The sequence below is a fragment of the Macrobrachium rosenbergii genome, unplaced genomic scaffold, assembly GCF_040412425.1.
Source record: "Macrobrachium rosenbergii isolate ZJJX-2024 unplaced genomic scaffold, ASM4041242v1 13895, whole genome shotgun sequence".
NCBI classification, from domain to species: Eukaryota; Metazoa; Arthropoda; class Malacostraca; order Decapoda; family Palaemonidae; genus Macrobrachium; species Macrobrachium rosenbergii.
The window spans coordinates 452,173-467,823 of NW_027100721.1; positions in this window are offsets into that span (position 1 = coordinate 452,173).

Consider the following 15,651-nt stretch of genomic DNA (forward strand, 5'->3'; position numbering starts at 1 on the left):
CCATTTTAGAGTATCTTAGTAATGAATTAATCCATCACGAATTACCTCTACCTGTAAGTCATCATTTCTCTCACTAGGTTGTGCATTTGTGATTGTAAGTTTATATTCAATGGTGCATTTTACCAACAAATATTTGGTATGGCAATGGGCAACCCTTTATCCCCACGCCTCTCAAACTTGTACATGGAATTCTTTGAAAAACGATATATACCTAATATCATTTATACTCCTTTAAAGTGGTATAGGTATGTTGACGATATTTTAGCTGTTTTGCCTGCTGGTATTGATGTAAATGATTTACTCTGTAATTTGAATAACCAGGTACCATCCATTAAGTTTACGTTAGAATTAGAAAAAGACAATTGCCTCCCTTTCTTAGATGTTTTAATACATAGAGAACCATTTCAATGTAAATTCAGTATTTATAGGAAATCAACCAACAACTTAACGTATGTCCATTTTTATTCAGGCCATCACCTCAACATCAAAATATCAATTTTTTCCTCTATGTTTTTACGAGCCTTGCGCATTGTCAGTCCCCAGTATTTGGATAAAGAAATTGAATATATAAGAAAAATAGGGACAGATTTATGTTATCCTTCACATATACTAGATATTTGTTGTAACAAAGCCCACAAAAAGTTTTATAGTGAAAGTAACATGAAGAAAGAAACCCCTAAGAACATTCTTAGATTGCCTTATTTTAGTGGTTTTGAAAACATAAAATCATTGTTAAAACCTTTTAATGTAAATCTCGTTTTTTCTTATAATAACACACTCAAAAGAATGTTAATAAAAATAGCCCTAAAGAAAACAACAACATAATTATATAAAATTCCATGTTTGGATTGCCCCTCTTTTTATATTGGCCAATCTAGCAAAGATTTAGATGTACGTATCAAGCAACATAAGTATTCTGTCAAAACTGGACAAGAATCCAATGCTATATTCATTCATTTAAGTGAAAACTCTCACAGGATAAATTGGACTGAAAGGTCAGTGGTTGCCAGATCGAAAGATTTCTCTTCAAGAAATCTATTGGAGTCTGCTATTATCCAGCTTACTTCCAGTTGTAATTTTAATCTTAGCCCTGGCATGTATTATTTGGACCCCTGTATTAGAAAAATGTTCAAGAATGACCTAAAAGATAAAATCACTGACTTAATTACAAGTTAGCTACTTGATATATATTTTCTATATATCCGTATGTTTAATATAATTTTTTTATTTGTAAAAATGTTCATCTTGCAAAAAGTTATTATTGTTTACAAAAAAAGAGAGAGAATTATTGTGTTGTACTAAAAAAATTTTTAGGTGGTCAGTCACGAACCTGTATAATCTTTTAATTCTTCTGTCCCTGCTCCTGGACGGTTGATTCTAATCCTTTGTAAAAACCTCTGAAATATTTAATCCTGTTTTGGCAGTTCTGCTAATTCTTCAATTGTGTTGGATTCCAGGTACATATGTTTCCTTTATAATCCCCATCTGTCATTTATATGAGTTTTCTTTGTAAACATACTTTTATATTTCTTCTGTCTGCTAAGTAAAGGACTAGTGTCGAAAGGCCTCGCAGCACTCCAGTGTTTCCGTTTCCTTCGTGGATTTTATCTTTATTTATATATTCATCACGTTCCATATTTTCGTGATTCAGTTATACATACACACACACACACACACACACACACACACACACACACACACATACATATATATATATATATATATATATATATATATATATATATATATATATATATATATATATATATATATATGTGTGTGTGTGTGTGTTTGTGTGTGTGCGTTGGCATTGTAACCACAGTGAGATGCTCGAGTTGATTGTGAAAGAATAATTATTAAGAGGACAAGATTGCAAATGAGCAGATGAGAGGAGTCTCTATTCCTTTTCATCAGGGTGAAAGAGACTGCGGCAAGAATGAAAGGGAATAATATTATTGTGTACTCGGTTCAAAAGGTATAGTAAGGTTTTGAAATGACAGTAGGATAGAAAGGAGAACAGTATGTGTATTTAGAAAGAAAAAGCTTGTATGGGTCAAACGTTTTTGTAAGAAATTATTAGACATTTGAGAGTATATAAACAAAGGTGTAGGTGGCGTGCATGAGCCTACAAAAAGCTTAGGACAAAACTAATCTATATGCAAAGTGAGGGGCTGAAGATTATGGTGTAGCAGGTAATCTGTTAAGAATGATTAAAAGTTTTACGATGTAAGTGAGGTGTATGGTAGAACATGAAGACTGGAGAGTTACCGGTTTGGTCTACTAACCGGGAAAGAATTACCAGTGAAAGAGTTTGAAAGTCTTTCCAAGAAAAGAAAGTCGAAAATGAAAGTGAGCAAGAGTATTTCTATTAAGGGAAATAAAAACCAGAGAGAAGAACTATGGATATCAAAATGGCAGTGAATTAATGGAAGTTGCTGATTTGAATAAGTGATCGGAAGTAAATATTGTGGATAATGGTAGGACGAGAGATGAAAAGATTTGTATTACATAGGAATGCCTTTAGAATGCAAAATTGCAATGTATGTAATATTAATCTTAAAGCCAGCTCTCCTTCATGGGTGATAAGTGTTTTTAGGATGACCTGTTTAGTATAACTGGCATGTGATTGAATAAAAGGGTGAGAAATGTAGAGATAAACAGAAGAAACGGTAAAACGTTCAATATGGATGAAAAGGTGCATCAGAGATGTTTATGATGGTCTGATGATGACTCTGATCATGTGGAGAAAATGGTGAACGATAGGTTGGTGGAGCGATTGCACTATTTGTAAGTGTTGGTAGTAAGGAGAGTGACACAGACTGGGCTAAATAGATGGAAAGGAAGAGTCTGTAACATGAGTACCTTAATATCCAAATAGAGAACGACAGAGATGAATGGCAGTTTGAGTTGTTCGAATGTTCTGCTGATGAGCATTATGCAAAGTCCTAACAAGTGACTAATGTTGTGAGAAATTTTTCAGCATAGAAGGTTCATCCTCATGTCAGCAACTAAATGATAGCAGTTTAACTTTAAGAGAGATACAGGCTGAAGGATTCAGAAAACAGAGTAGATAATTTTAGAAATGAATGTCAAGGATGGTCAATCGTTTTGGTCTGTAAAAAGAAAAAGCAGAAATACTGAGGTTTACCGTATTTTATCTCCTTTAGTATTACAAAGCCTCCCGGCCACCTTTCCTCCCTACCACGGAAGCTTTAGCACGCAGAATGTGATTAATGACGAAAGTTATTCTAGATCAGCGGAATGGTGTCCAGCTTTCACCATTTATAACTTTGGGAGTTCTCTGATGAATAGAAAAAAATTTCGTTATTCAAAAACTTTGGCCATGAACTGTGATGGGAGAGAAATGGTCTGAAGTGAAATAGCATGTTCACACTAAACTCTACCCCCAGCTGAATGAACATTAAAAAACTTTTAAAAACTCTAAGCAACTTGCAGCACATGTCTCCCTCCCTCCCCCAACACCCCTCTCTCTCTCTCTCTCTCTCTCTCTCTCTCTCTCTCTCTCTCTCTCTCTCTCTCTCTCTCTCTCTCTCTCTCTCTCTCTCATTTCAACTTCCATAAAGAGTGAACGTCAAACTCTTAGACTAGAATGAATTGCCAAAGTGGGCTGAAGCAATCTAGTCTAATAAACCTCGAAACCTCATCAAGGCAGGCAGAAAGACAAGCGATATACAGACAGACAGACAGACACAAAGATATCTATAAAGAAACAGCTAAAGAGAGACAAATCCCCAGACTATTAAAATCAGACAGCAGCCTCCGAAATCACGTAACTGACACGGAATATTCTTCAAGCCCCAATTACAAAGTCATTCAGAAGTTATTATGGGATTGATTTGGAATAAGGAATATCTGAGGATTAGAAAAAGAAAGGAAATCATTTTCACTTGAAAGCTTTATCCTTGGCTTACACTCATTAATTACGAAAACCATATCCAGAATTTAACGAAATAAGATTCAGAAAAAAGGAATGGACGTGCCATATTTAAGATTTAATAAAATGAAACAAACAAAAGAAATAAGACGAAGTAAATGTGGGGTCAAGCATTAAGCAACAATGTTTTAAAAAGGTGAGAGCTGAAATTATTGTTGAGAATGTCAGTGACTTAACATTAATGAGAAAATGTCGTAAGATGAACAGAAGAACTAGAGGAGAAATGATGGGGCCATCTATTTTGGTTTTGCTGCAGTCCGCTTTAATTACTATTATTAGCAGCTGGTGAGGAGAGTAGGTTCTCGCTCTGTTCTTTGGATTGGTATATCAGCTTCACCATATTTCCGGTCATCGTTATCCCATATATCCTATCGCTATTATCATTATATTTACAATGATGATAATCCTAATATTCTAGTTGTTATAGTTACCACTGTGGTTAGTGGTTTCGTTCATGTGACTCATAAATACCTCAGAAAATAACATTTCATCTGAAACCACTGCAGACTAAAGTAGTCCTTGTGTGAACACTCTAATGAACATCTTTCATGTAATGTTAAGTTGGGATTTATGAAAAGAATTGGAACAGCAGATGGTATGTTCTGTCTGAGAAAGCTTATAGAACAATTCAGAGAGAAGCAAAAAGACTTACATATGGCGTTCATAGGCTTTGCAAAGGCCTATGACAGAGTCCCGAGACAGGAAATTTGGAGGAGTCTGAGGGAGAACATGGTTCTGCATAAATATGTATGGATGATCAAGGAGATGTATCGGAATGTGTATACTAGAGTGAGCAGTGTTGGCGAAACTGAAGGGTTTGAGGTGAGGGTTGGATTACACCAGGGAACAACCATTAGCCCATTTATTTTCAACACTTTGATGGATAGTATATTGGGAAGGTAAGAGAGACAGTGCCATGGAGCATATTATATGTAGATGACAGTGTGTCGTGTGCAGAGAGGAGGGAGGTTCAGGAGGGCAAGCTGGGGAGGTGGAAAGTAGCACTGGAAGATAGAGGAATGAGGATAAGCAGGTCAAAGACAGAATATGTGTACCACATTTAGGGGGAATGACATTTAGAGTATAAGGTTGATGGAGAAGAAATAAAGAGAGTAGACAAGTTCAGTACTTAGGGTCTATAGTAAGGGCTTGTGGAAGAATGGATGAGGAAGAGAAATATAGGATACAAGCAGGCTGGAACAAATGGAGAGCTGCCTCTGGAGTTCTTTGTGACAAAAGAGTGCTACTAAGACTTAAGGGAAAGTTCCTTAAGGAAGTTTTAAGACCAGGTAAACTGTATGGTATAGAAATAGCAAGTATGACAAAGACAGAGGAGAAGAAACTTAATGTAGTGGAGATGAGAATGTTAAGATGGATGTCTTGTGTAACGAGGGATGATAGGATTAGGAATGATTAAATTAGAAGGTCAAAAAAGATGACTAAAATACCAAAGAAAGTGCAGGAGGGTAGATTGAGATGGTACAGACACCTACTGAGAAGGGAGGAAGACCATATTGGAAGGCATACTATGGAGATGCAAATGCAAGGTAGAAAAAGACGAGGAAGACCAACAAAGAGAAGGAGAGATTATGTGAGGGAAGGCTTGAGGGAGAAAGGGCTCGAAGAAGCACAAGGGCACCACAGAGGTAGATGGAAGCTGCTCATCCAAAATGGCGACCTGAATAGAGACAGGACCAAGGTTAAAAGAAGCGTGTTTAAGATGGGTAAGAGTGTCTCAGATTTATATTGAAGTAATACAAAGAAAAAAATGTTTAATTCCATTACAGAAAGTTTTGAATATTATATATATATATATATATATATATATATATATATATATATAAATATATATATATACATATATATATATATATATATATATATATATGTATATATATATATATATATATATATATATATATATATATGTATGTATATATATATATATATATATATATATATATATATATATATATATATTATATATATATATATATATATATATATATATATATATATATATATATATATATATATATATACATATATATATATATATATATATATATATATATATATATATATATATATATATATATATATATATATATATATATATATATAACATAGATCAGACGCACAAGGCGTTTATTCATATGATGAAACAAATGAAGGTAGGAATACGATAAGATTCTCATTTTGTTCCTACGTTTCGTGACAGCATCGTCACATTTTCAAGGATATTCTACAAAATAAAATAAAGGTTAATATGCAATAAGAGGTGATTATAAGATCCAATAGTTGAAAATGGTAACACAATTTAGCAGTAAAATTACACCTCACACTTTAATTACTCGCACACTTGACTAAAACTGAAACTAAAAGCACAAAAATTATAAGTAATTAAAAGAAAAAATTAAAATATGGCAGCAAAATTATAAATAGGTCAACAGTTAATAAAAAGGAACAGTTATATATTCAGAAAACTACAGCTGAAAACATCTACATACGGACAACTTTTCAGCATCAAGGATTAAAACACACTGAGAGTAAACAACACCAAGAGGCACTGAAAATGACAGAAATTTAGGCAAAAAATGAGGAACAACAGAGGAAAGGTTGATCAGAGTCGGAACTCTGATTTGATGTTTAATGTCAGCAGAATCAGTAGTTCGTTGAGTTCCTTTGTTTGGCCAATAATTTTAAAATCAACATATCTGATGGGTGTTTTGCATTTAATAATGTGATTCCTGATATTCGAAGTTTCGGGGTTAGATAGCTCAAACCCAGTAACTTTACTGATAAATTGTGATAGCATTTAATATTATTGGGTCTTATAATAAGCTCTTATTTCATGTTAATATATTATATTTTATTTTGTGGAATGTCCCTTAGGTGTGTCGATGTTTTAGAAACGTAGGAATAAAAACAAAATGTGAATATCATCGCATTCTTACTCTTAATGAATCCATCATATATATTTTATATAAATATATATATATATATATATATATATATATATATATATATATATATATATATATATATATATATATATATATATGGTTTTTCACACACACACACACACACACACATATATATATCATATATATATATATATATATATATATATATATATATATATATATATATATATATATATATATATATATATATATATATATATATATATATATATTTTATTTTATTTACTATATATATATATATATGAAATTTTTATCACCGTGATTTTTATACAATCATTGATACTACAAATGTCGTTTTAATATCAAATTCACGCTACCTCAGGAATATCTAGCATGGAGAATTATCATAATAAACACATTATAGTGATAAATTGAATTATATCATGGGAGTTGAAATATTGACACGGACCTATTCCAGCGACTCAGGAACGTTACCACTGCGCCATCAGAGGTATATATAGACCAGGGTACTGTTTTTAAAAAAATCGTGGCGGGAAACACAATAACCCATCCGCCATGATTCGTTGGAGCTCTTATTATAAAATTTGTTATCACACTGTGATTTAATACAATCACCAGCATCTACAAATGTTGATTAATATCAAATCAGGCGGTATATCTCCTGTAAAATTAACAATTTTATAAATACAATTGTAAAGAAAAAAACATGGACACTATTCAGCGACTCCATGACATTACCACGCGCCATCAAAAAGTTAACCGAGTCTGCTGTGCTGTTTTCCTGTCGTGAGGCTATGATACAATTTCCTCGCTCACGACATCAGCAGACTCGGTAATAACTTATACCTCTCCAAGAATCGTCGTCAAGGGTTCTCTCCGCGAAATTCATTTATCACTTATATAAAATTCTCGGTGATAATTTAACTGGAGATATTTAAAGTAGCATGAATTTTTACAAATTAGCGACATTTTTATCACGGTGTGAACAAAAATTTCATAATAAGAGCAAAGATTGTTCCAAATGTACCAACGAACTATCATGGTTGAGTCATTGCTGAGGCTAATACCATTTCCCGCTCACAACGGAAAAAACAGTCACAGCAACTTCAAATGACTTATGTCTCTTTGATGGCGTGGTACCACAACGTTACTGAACCAGTCCTGAATAGACATCTGTCAAAGGGACATTTGTAATTCATTTATCACTTATATAAATTCCTAAAAATGATATTCTCCACCGGAGATATTCCTGAAATGTGAATTTGATATGGCAAACATTTAAAGCATGATTATATATATAATATATATATATGTATATATATATATATATATATATATGTATATATAGTATATATATATATATATATATATATATATATATATATATATATATATATATATATATATTATATATATATATATATATATATATATATATATATATATATATATATATATATATATATATATATATATATATAATATATATATATATATATATATATATATATATATATATATATATTATATATATATATATATATATATATATATATATATATATATATATATATATATATATATATATATATATATATATATATATATATATATATATATATATATCTATTATATATATATATATATATATATATATATATATATATATATATATATATATATATATATATATATATATATATGTTATATACATATACATATATATATATATAGCCCAGTTGTGGTATTTTCCGTTGCTTACCTGTTACTACAAAGTCAAGACGTCCTATCTATTGGTAGCCTTGGTAGCAGCAGCACGACGGCTGCTGGAAGCACATCTCAGTACCCACTCTCTCTCTATCTCTCTCTCTCTCTCTCTCTCTCTCTCAGGTCTACAACGAAACAAGCTTTACCCAAAATGATTTATTTGACAAAATATAACATAACTTGATTGCAAGAAATAAGAGATGGATTAAAATGTAATATTAAAGTTCCCAAAAGATCGTTCACATTATAGTCTTACACTGTAACTTGAAAAGGTCAAAATGCGTCAAAGTCCAGTGCATTTCCAGTGAGTACATCTTCAACCTCTTTCTCAGCGAAACATCTGAAGAAGTCAAATGAATTCCTCATTAATTCCCAAAAGCTTAAAAATAAAGACACGGGAATTCCTCCCATGTTACTCATAAAATATGTTTCATACCATAAATGCTTGAACAGAAAAGACATTATGAAAATGGAGAAAAACAATCTACAGTTTGGGAAATTGAATGTGGTTCCTACCTCCAAACAGCAATGTTCACAGTCTTGAACGATATATCACGAACCACAAAGTCTTCACTGAAGACTTTTAATAATGTTCAATGTTGGTCTTCCAATGATTCCTTTTCCCATATCTAATCCCTTCACACCTTGGGACTCCGTCCAAAAGAAACGCATGAACGCACTTTCCCCACCGGAACCTGGACATTCCGGTGAACGCACATCTGAAGTCATAACACCTGCTCCCATATCTCGAGAAACCTGATGCCACCATTTTACCTAAAGAGGAAATGCGTCAGGTGCTAGCTAAATATTCTCTCCAAGATTTTGGGAGAGTTTTTATCCTTCTTTTTAATTCAACATTCACTGTGTATTGTAATTCATAACATACTTGTGACCAATATGCTTTTCAGATATATATATATATATATATATATATATATATATATATATATATATATATATATATATATATATATATATATATATATATATATATATATATATATATATATATATATATATATATATATATATATATATATATATATATATATATATATATATATATATATATATAATATATATATATATATATATATAATATATATATATATATATATATATATATATATATATATATATATATATATATATATATATATATATATATATATATATATATATATATATATATATATATATATATATATATATATATATATATATATATTATATGATATATATATATATATATATTTATATATATATATATATATATATATATATATATATATATATATATATATATATATGTATATATATATATATATATATATATATATATATATATATATATATATATATTATATATATATATATATATATATATATATATATATATATATATATATATATGTATATATATATATATATATATATATATATATATATATATATATATATATATATATATATATATATATATATATATATATATATATATATATATATATATCACATTAAAAGAAGAAGAAGAAGAAGAAATATATATATATATATATATATATATATATATATATATATATATATATATATATATATATATATAATATTTAATGATTTTGATAAATTTACTATTCTAGTTATAATGTGTTCTGTGTATTAATAATAATTGTAGAAATATCGTATGTAGTGTAATGTCAGATCTCAAAGAGTTAGTGATTTAGATAACTTTACAGCATCATTTAGAATTAGCAATACATTTTAATAATAACATGGTATGTGATCGCGCATTCTGTCTCCCAGCAACATCTGTTTTGTACTTGTGATTTCGTATGTCGTGTTTTAATTCAGTTGTCATCACGAAAGATAACACATTAAGAAGCGAGAGAATGGCAGTCTAATAATTTAAAGCTTTGTCTCATACTAGGAAAAGACTAATGATTTTGCAGTGTTTCATGTACTGATCTATACACCAACTTTCGTTCTTCGTCTTGTTTTGAAAGCATGCCATTTATGACTAGCCAGGTGCCATCTGTTTTGATTGTGTTGAGATTTCATTAAGAGCTTCATCCCAAACGATTTTCTGCTCAAGTCATGTATGCCTTTTTGAGAGTAAATGCACATATCTTGATCGATTACGTCATGTTTTGTAAAATTGTGTTGCTCTGATCATATATTGTTCTGGTGCGTTAGTTTTGACCCCAAAACATTTTGCTCAAAAAGTGACATCATCTGATTATTCATTTCCTACTGAAATCCTAAAGTTTTCTCATTCTGATTTCACAGACTGTTCGTGTGGTTCTCTCTCTCTCTCTCTCTCTCTCTCTCTCTCTCTCTCTCTCTCTCTCTCTCTCTCTCTCTCTCTTCAAAAGAGAGAAATTATTAACGTAAAATATTTGTGTGGTCACTGTATGTCTTAGCTTCTGAGATCTGAATGGAGGAGAAGCGCATTTTGTGAATCTCAAGCAGCTGCATTTCAGGTGGTTTTGTAAAAGTTTACACAAGCTCGTGTAAGGTAAAATGAGTTTTACTTATTATTAACATGGTATAATAAGGTATATTGAGACAAGTTTTGCCTTACTGATATTAAAGTTGGTATATCTTTTGTGCATTTTTGTTTGTTATTGTGTTTGCAATCTCTTGATTTCTCAAATTTTATATATTGGTGATTTAACATTCATTTACTTTGCATTTTAAATATTTCTTGATAATTTAACGTTGCATACTTGACTTAAGTATCATTTACTAAGATTCTCTTTTCAAATTTTGTGTAATTCTTGATAGTTTAAGTTTTGCTTGATTAACTTAATTTCTTGATAAATTCAAGTTTTTGTGATTTAGTTTTGTTTACTAATTTAACTCAAGAATTAATTAAGTTTTGTGCTGTTTTCAAGTAATAGTAAATTTCTTCAGATTATGAATTCTAATAATAAATTTTGAATTAAAAAATAAATTTTTATATCCAAAATTTTTGAAAACAGTATTTCATTTATTGACCACCACTGAATAGGATTAATTGTGTGCATAAGGAAAAGTGATAAACATGTTTTGTTCCTTTACTTTTGCTGAAGTGAATAAAGAACAGAGAAAAAGTTAACGTTGTTTGGTGGAGTGATGCACTTTTACTCTAGTATATTTCTTGTTTAATTGTTGATACCTCGCACTTGTTTTGATAATTTTTAATGTTAAGAGAGTTCAGGTACCTGGCTGAAGTGAGGCAAATTTTTGAATTCTGTGATTAGTTCTGTAATAACCAGGTACTTTGAACGTGACCATATATATATATATATATATATATATATATATATATATATATATATATATATATATATATATATATATATATATATATATATATATATATATATATAAACATCAAAAAGACTAAAAGCCTTTCTCAATTCTCAAATCATCACATGCTATGTTTTTTTCATATATTTTCATGTGTAAATATCGACAAGGCTTACTTTGGAAATGCCATTGAGTTGATAACGTGGCACAGGCCCTTTTCGTCATTTATGAAGAGAACAGGTATGTCCTGTACTTATCACTCAAGATAAATTTCGTAATGTTTGGCTCTGCATTTTTAAAACGTTTATTTTTCTTATCTTGTTTCCACTTTTCTGAAAGTGTTGTCAGAGGGACAGGGCAAAATCGGATTCTTTGAAAAGCGATACAGCCTGGCCTGACATCCCATTAGGGAAGCATAAATAATTTTCAGGCAAAAAATTAATGCTTCTTGGTGTTCGTCCGTGGTGTACCGAGTGGTGCACAGATGAAGGAAACAATTAATCATTGAAAACGTTTCAATGGGTTATATAGCATAGCAGAGAGATTATTTAATTCAATGTAAATAAAATGATTGATTCACTGGTGATAAACATTTTCAGAACGTGTCATGAACGTTGTCTTAGTGTGAACAGTATTTGAAGGAAAAAAATGGGATACGGGCAAAAATGATTATCCTGATGATTAATAAAGATAAAAGCAACGTCTCCAAGAACATCAAGATTAGTGATCATAGTTGTTATAATGAACTCTTAGTCATTATAATGAATTTTATTTTGAAAACATATTGAACGTATATCTCAAGGTCTTTTCTTCTTTTGCTGATCATCAGATTTTTCTCTGGGAAGCAATTAATCGATTTACCAACTACAACATGGATATCCACCATTAAACAGCATGAGTTATTTAATGGAATTTGGAATGGAACATTCTGAATATCATACGGCAATGAGCATTGTTTAAAATTTAAAATATTCTTGATTATCTTATTTCCTTACCTCATCTGATATGATGTGAATTGAAATTATGGATTTTATTTTGTGATCATCACTGACTGCTAATGCAGCTAACACTCGAAATTGTAATCAGAAAATATTTCGTTTACTGTTTTTTACGTATTTCTCCTGTATCCAATTTGCGAAAAAATATTTCATAGCCTTTTTCGTCTCAGTTGAATCCTTACACTCTAATTGATTTCATTGTTTTTCATCCTTCCCACAAACATCACCACCCAATTCGTCAAAAAAAATGTATTTTCATTCTTATTTCCGTCATATTCATCATCATCACGAAGTCAAGGCCACAGCTGCAAAAGGAACGAACAACGAAAACTTTGTTGAAAAATGGTGGCAGAAAGGAGGGGGCGACGAAATGCCGCCGAAGTGAGTATGATTTGGTTACTTTTGCAAGGGATGGAAATGTGTTCTATTATATGCTGGCGAAATGGCTCACCTTCTACCTCCCTGAAAAACGAAATTAATTTTTTAATTGCATTACAGTTTCGTAACCACTCGACAAATGTGATAAAGAATATATCATCAGTTGTCCCTTACAACACTTCTCCAGTTGTTACACGTTAAAACTTTTCAGCACTTAAGCTACTAAATAGATTAGAGATAGGTATATACAGTAGATACCTAATGCAAAATTAAAGTGAAATGTGGAACTAGTATTAATTTCAGAAGGAATGAGGCATTGTTTAATATCGATGTGATGCTTTTCTTCTTTAACTAATGAATGTCTAATTTTGATGAATAATAATCTCTCTCTCTCTCTCTCTCTCTCTCTCTCTCTCTCTCTCTCTCTATATATATATATATATATATATATATATATATATATATATATATATATATATATATATATATATATATATATATATATATATATATATATATATATATATATATATATATATATATATATATATATATATATATATATATATATATATATATATGTATATATGTGTGTATTTATGTATGTATATACATATCTAAGTATCTTTTAACTGTAACTTCACATCTTCCAGTACAGTTAAAGATATAAAAGCAATATTAACATAGGAATGCAAGTATTCAAGCTGACGCTTCTTCATATTATATCATCAATGGCAAAAGTGGAAAATAGGTGGGTTACCAGATTATTTATTCATGTGTAGTAATATACAGGTGTGATACAATAACTTAGTCAGCATTAGAAATATTGAATAACTTGCTGGTTCTATGATGAAGCGGTTGAGTCTGATAATGACTCACTTGAAATGGCTCACCTGAAACACTTGATCTAGAGAAGATTGTCAAATGTGAAAATATGAAATTAATAGGTATATTCTTAATCCTACCAGTGAAGCTAAATTTAGTGTTTTGAGACAAGTTCAAATGTGAGCCACTGAAAAAAGGCATTATCACTTTTACTATTCTTGTGTTCGCCAGAGGATATGATAATTGTGTAATTATGTTTTTAATTACTATCCAGATTTTGTTGTTCGGTGAGCGATTACCTTCACGCCACCCGGCCTGGTACCTTTAAACAGTAGGTTTCAGCATTCTTGTTACCCATATTCAGGGTGACCATTCTACTGAATGCGGAACTCGTTATTTGAAATCTCTCTCTCTCTCTCTCTCTCTCTCTCTCTCTCTGCTCAGGTTAAGAAAAAGGCACCACACGCCCCTAAAGGTTAAGAAGGAGTTTGAAGGAGAAAACATGTACACATATAGTACTATTATAAATATTCTCTCTCTCTCTCTCTCTCTCTCTCTCTCTCTCTCTCTCCTCTCTCTCTGTATGTCTGTCTGTCTCTCTTTTAATGCCTAGGGATTTAACCCGGTTGAGCATGCAGGTTTGGAAAGCCTACCTCTATGGCTTTGTTAAAGGGAAACCATGCATAGAATTCTTATGAAACAGAAGTAAAACAGCAGAACTCTATATCAAAATGCTTAATCATTTATCAGGAGAGCCTCTGAAGCTGAAATAAGTTATGCCATGGACAGCAGGCACTTCAAGATAAATGCTGTTACCTTGTGGGTGTGGCCATTCTCAGTGGATTATGTTTTTTTTTCTTATCAGTTTCTGAAGGAGATTATTTATTCACCCGTGTATCTACTTAGTTTTTTGTCTTTCTGTTTAAATGTCTGTCTGTCCCTAAGATACCATAAAGAAGTATTGATATATTGCAGTGGAACTGGAAGAATTGGTTATTAGATTTTGAGAGAGATTCGACTCCGCATCTTTTTCTTGTATTTATATTTCTATCGAGACTTTGGTTACTGAACCGTGGCTTACCAGTGGCTATTGCATTTACCATTCGTCGTCAACGAAATAGTAATGATTTCTTCATTATAAATTCGCTGACTGTATTATGATTTAAACACACAATCATACAGTTATAATCTATTGACTAGAATTTATTCTTATCTGACTTTCAAATTGCATATTCAACGCTGTAAAACATAAAACTAGTGAGCATCATCAACATGTTTTAAATTATACACTCCGGAAGTTTGTGCCTGAAAGGAATGAAAATTTGTTTCTAGAGCAGCCACGAGATATCCTTATGTAAGTATGAGTATTGAAAGAGCTACTCTACGTTTACATTGACAAATTCTATTAATCAAAGAAAAGCTCATGCTTATGGAGAACATTAGAATATAAATTATTATCCCTTTTAGAGCTTTTTAATACTTTTAAGCA